This window comes from Peromyscus eremicus, chromosome 14 (assembly GCF_949786415.1).
Source record: "Peromyscus eremicus chromosome 14, PerEre_H2_v1, whole genome shotgun sequence".
Lineage (NCBI taxonomy): Eukaryota > Metazoa > Chordata > Mammalia > Rodentia > Cricetidae > Peromyscus > Peromyscus eremicus.
Window position 1 is genome coordinate 50,014,103 of NC_081430.1, and position 5,816 is coordinate 50,019,918.

Consider the following 5,816-nt stretch of genomic DNA (forward strand, 5'->3'; position numbering starts at 1 on the left):
GCCCTCCTTCATTAATTTCACATCACTCCTTACAAAGAAAGTGTCTCCTGAGGCTGCCTGGGTCTTGATCTCTCAGCAGGTCAGGCAAAGGGAGGGATGGTTCTCGCTTCTAGCATCCTCAGCCATCTGCTGCCACTCCAGCGCTGAGTGTACTCCCACCTGCTGTCCATGGCCAGTGGTCATCTCTTGTGCATCAATTTCTTGAGAAAGATGGGGGACCACTCTTTTGCATTCCTGCCTTTAGTAAGAAAGTTCTTGATGCCTATTCTTGGGGCACAGACCTTACTTTTGACAAGTTAGTATTCATTTCTAAGAGCTGAGGAAGTGAGGGGACCCTTAGCTAGACGCTTTGGGGGGATCTTAGACAGCAGAGCACCTGCGTCAGAACAGGGAGGACCCTGCTCCGGAGCAAGTGCCCCTCATGGGGCTGGATGCTCCCTGGACAGTGGGGGCTTTCACCTCTCTTCACTGCTACATCATCCTGTGAGGCTGGTCATGGGAAAAGTCAGAGGAGGTAGTGTCCTGGGAAGGCTTGGGGTGATTCTGCAGGCTTCATGAGAAAAGTCAGCCATTTGCACTTGTACCCTTGCGTGAGAATGTCCCCCAGATCAGAGGAGCCTCTCGGGGTATGTGAAAGCCAGCCAAGGCCACACAGTTCTAGATGGTGGATTTCCCAAGGACATTTGTAACATCAGAAGAGGCACATCACTCATATTAGAGCTTATTCAAGCTGAATCTGGGTTTAAGGATGAAGGAAATCTAAGGTTTCATGTGAGCTCCCTTAGCCCCAGCATATATCTGGTTCTTCCAGATTCTCAGGACAGAGGCTTGGGAGCCATCCCAGCTCCTCCTCCTCTGCTGTCCCAGCCCTGCTTCCAGTCACCAGCCAGTCCACTCCACTCTGAATTTCTTGGGAGTCAGTGCCCTGATGTCAGGCCTGTGATAAACTGGTGTTCTTCGACTCATTGGCCTCCCTATAATTGCCTCTTCAACCTTCCTTCCATGACAGTTGCAGAATGGTTTTAATTTGTGGGTTGTTTTTGTTTGTTTGAGAGAGAGAGTCTCAAGAACTCACTATGTAATTGATGTTCTCGGGCGAGTTTAGGATGGACTTGAACTCCTGCTCTTCCTGCTCCTGCTCCCAAGTGCTTACGATGACAGATGTACGCCACTCCCTATACCTGACCTCGGGGATGGGGTATGTATGTATGTGGGGGTGGGTGCACATGTGGGTGCATGCATGTGGAGAGAAGACAGCCTCAGGCATCATTCTTAGAAACATCACCCACCTCCACTAAGCCAGGGTCTCTCTGGCCTGCAACTAGCTGACTAGGGTAGACTGGGTCAGACCCAGAAATACTCCCGTCTCCTCCTCTCCAGCACTGGTATTACAAACTTGAGCCACCATGCCCAACACCCTTCCTTCCTTCTTCCTTCCTTCCTTCCTTCCTTCCTTCCTTCCTTCCTTCCTTCTTCCTTCCTTCCTTCCTTCTTCCTTCCTTCCTTCCTTCCTTCCTTCTTTCTTTCTTTCTTTCCTTTCTTCTTTCTTTCTTTCTTTCTTTCCTTTCTTCTTTCTTTCTTTCTTTCTTTCTTTCTTTCTTTCTTTCTTTCTTTCTTTCTTTCTTTCTCTTTCCTTCCTTGCTTTCTTTCTCTCTTTTGTGTGTGGATCCTGGGGACTGAACACAACTCCTCCTATCAGTAAGGCAAGCTTTAGAAACTGAGCCACAACCCCAGCTCCTCAGAAGGTTTTTTGAAATGTATTTTATTTTGAATGTATGTGCATATGCTCGTGCATATGCAGTTGCCCACAGAGGCCAGGAGAGGGCGTTAGATCCCCTGAAGTTGGAGTTACAAGTAGTTGTGACACATCCAATGTGACTGCAGTGAACCAAACTCAGGTCCTCTGGAACAGCAGCAGATGTCTTTAACCACCAAGCCCTCTCAGCAGCCATCACACCCCTAAGAAACAGTTTTTTTAAAAGACAGCTCTGCCCATGCCAGTCTCTCATGCAGAACCCTTGCTCTCTCTCCACCTCCAGTGCTGGGAAGTCAACATAATCAACAGTGACTTGCGTCTGAGAAGCCTCCATGACAAGTGACCAATAGGATGAGAGAGGTGGAAAATGGAGAGATGGGCTCTCAGAGTCAAGATTTACCTTGTGGAGTCCAGAAGGAGAGTGAGCAGGGTCAAAACCTGTTTGGGCAGGATCTGCCTGGAAGTCCCATGAAGAAACAGATGGGAAAAATAGTGAGAAACAGAGGGCAAATGGGAGAACCAGAACCTTAGAAGCAGTGATCCCTAGGATTCACTATAGATGGATTAAAGCAACATGAAGTTTCGTCAACATGGCTGCCTAAGTAGAACAAGGAATACACCAATAGACACACTAACACAGAGAGGGGAAATCTAATGGGACCCCAATCCTAGACGAAGAACTACAGGCAAACCAAGGAATGTTGAGAGTGGAAGAAACAGTCTTCCTCAGGGAAGGTCCCCTAATTGGGTATCCAACACCAAGTGGTCAGCCCTGAAAACCACGTACATACAAGTAACAGTATATATACTGAACAGGTTATAATCATATATTTAGTAGAGAGAGAGAGAGAGAGAGAGAGAGAGAGAGAGAGTGTAAACAATGACAGAAAAAGAAGTCATGGAGTGGAGTGGTTGGAGGGAGGAAAGGGAAGAGATGCAATTATATAAGAAACTCCAAAAAATTAAAAAAATATTTTTTAAAAAGCATCAGTCTTCCAACACACAGTTAGTAATTATCAGGGATGGGCACACTTTGACTGTAAAGGACCAAATAGCAAATAGTTTAGGGTTTATAGGCCTTTCTGTCTCTGTCAGAGCTATGTGTCTGTTGGTATAATAGGTTGAAAGCAGCCAGACACTTTGTAAGCAAATAGTCATGACTGTGTTTCTAATAAGACTTTGTTTATAAAATAAGCATGTTGGCTGATACCCTGTGTAGAATGATACCCAGCATTTTCTTAATCAGAAACTGTGGGCTTGCCAGAGATGAAGAGTTTTAACATGTACAGCTTAAAGTTGGAAAGCCAAGACATACAAATAAAGGTGCAAATAAAATAAAAAGAGTGGGATGCTGTGGCCTCTAGGGACTCCCTGCAGCAAGAAGACATCCATATCCCTAGGTGTGAAGGGCCAAGAAAGGGAATGTAGTTGGTGGAGTCTGGGTATGAGATGGGGTCTGGAGAGAGGAGCCACCTGGGAGAGATCAAGACTGTGATAGAAAGAGGTCATTCTAAAGATTGTGCTCCAGCCAGAAGAGAGGCAGACAGGGACAGACACCCTGACCTCTCTTTGCCTCATCTTCATCCCCATCCTGTTTGTGGTCCATCCCCCTGCTCCCAAGCCTGTGTGCATCTCAAACTAATGAATATCTTTAAGAGGTCCCTGAAAGGCTGTTCCACGACCCCACTTCAGTAACTGTATTAGGAAGGTAGGTGGGGGTCTGATCATGAATGACTTTGAACCTCCTGGCAAGTCTGTTTCCGGCTGGCTCTGTGGGCACAGGAGCATGAACAGAGGGGCAAGCAACAGCTGAACCCATTGCCTTGACTATCAAACATTCATATTAAAAATTGAAAGGTATCCCTCTCAACCCCTGACCTCCTGCCTCCTTTCTCCCTTCTGTCATGACTCAGACACAGCCACTGCTCCCCCACAGCCCTTTGTCTGATTCAATCTCTTTTTCAATGGAACTCATTTTTTTCTAAACAGTTCAATATCCATCTCTGCTTCTTATAAACCTGCCTTTGGAAGATTTGCATGATGAAAGGGGAAAGATGAAATTGTCTTCTCCTTAGGGAAATAATTTGTGCACCTTCCATTTGGAAATTATTCCAAGTTCATGCTTCATGGGAAAGTCAAATTGTTCCCTGGAATGGCACTAATAAATCCATCCGCAAGCATCCTTACCTTCATCTTGGTTCAGTGCTATCCAGAACACCTCATGGCCTTGGGAAATGGAAAAGGGGTCATGGATCCAAGGTCATTCTTATGCGTTTGTTCTTTCTTTTCTTATGGTGTGTGTGTTGAGGGGGTATATAAGTGCACATGTGTGCACATCTGTGTGAAAGTCAGAAGACAGTCTCAGGTGTCACCTTTTCAGGCACCTTCCATGTATTTTGTTTGAGGCAGGGTCTCTCATCAGTCTGGAGCTTTATAACATAAGCAGGCTAATTCACCTGGCCAGTGAGCTGCCAGGGATTTGCCTGTCTGTACTGGATATCTTGCAATCTCTGGCTAATGCCACCACATCGGGCCTTTATTATAAGGGTTCTGGGGTCTAAACTCAGATCTTCATACCTATAAGTTCTTCACATGCTTTACCAATTGAATTATGTCCCCAACTCTTGTTCTTTCAGTTATTGGATATTTATAAGCAATTGGTTATGGGCCCAACACCAGGTAAGATCTAGACAATATACTCGTGTGTGTGTGTGTGTGTGTGTGTGTGTGTGTGTGTGTGTGTGTGTGTAAATTTCTCTATACAGCATAAACCCATCAGAGCAGGATCTGTCTCGTGGATGCTCCAGGATCCATCCACCTGTCTGATGGATGCTCCAGGCTCATCTCTAGGTCAGGACCCACCACATAGGAGGTGCTTCATCACTATTTACTAAGTGAATGGATACTTGAAAGAATGCTATCCTGTTTCAATCTTAGACTCTAATAACAAGCAAGCCAATGTCCTCACCTATTAAAATGACTTGTTTAATCTAGTAAGAGATAAGTTCTGCTCCTAAAAAATGTCACATACATGCAGTCGTACACCACATCACCATACTTCTCTATCCTGAGTGGGAGAAACCCATCTAAGCAAATGTTATAAGCATTGCAGTCTCTAAAATGTCACTATGTCCTCCATTGGCTTCATAACTATAAACAGGACAGATTAAGAATCCAACAGGATAGATAGTACACTGTAGGATGAATAACTGCTTTTTCAGGAGCTCCCCCAGCCCCCCTTTTTTGCATGAGTATAAAGAAGAGTAGGCACAGAGCCCCACCAATTCTCCCTCTGCCACAGTTGTGTGGAGCCAGTTGATGGAACTTTCTCTGTTCCCACTGGTCACACAATCAGCAAAATGATCAGCAGAGAGCTCAGTGGCTGCCCCGCTCACTGCCCTTGGCTTTTTGGTCAACTGAGCCCTGACAATAGCCAGCCAGCAGTCCTTTCCCAGCAGTTATCATGGCTCAGATAATAGGTCCATGTCGTCAGCCTCACATTTGTTGGTTGACAATGGCTCGATTCTGCAGGGTGGCATTATCCAAAACCTGCTTCCCCACCCCCTACCCTTGAGGGATCTGTGAAAGAGACCTCAGTGGAGCTGAGACAAGCTAGACTGTGATGACAAAGGGGCTCTCCTGAGAAGCCTGAAAAGCTCTATTTGTAAATAAAAATGTCAAGTGGATTTACGGTCAAGAGCAGAGGAGCAGGGGACACATGCCCCACTTGCCTGGCAGAGTTCCAGTTAAGATGTCTTCTGACAGCTACAGTCACAAGTGCAGGGCCAAAGAGGTGCAGAGAGCTGAGAAGTTCCAAATGTCCTGTCAAAGTACCACCCTCCTCTCCCTGACACTCTTTCGTGTGAGGTGTTGAACTTTGATCCATGCTTAGTGATTATTAGAGGCACTGGGTCGTAGGAGTATGTTATTGTCATCATGAACTATGATTTGACAAGCCTTTACAGTCACAGGGGGCTTTGTCTATCTCGTCATTTGACCCAGTTGAAACACACCAGATCAGGGCTCCTACTTTTACAGACAAAAAACAAAAACAAAACAA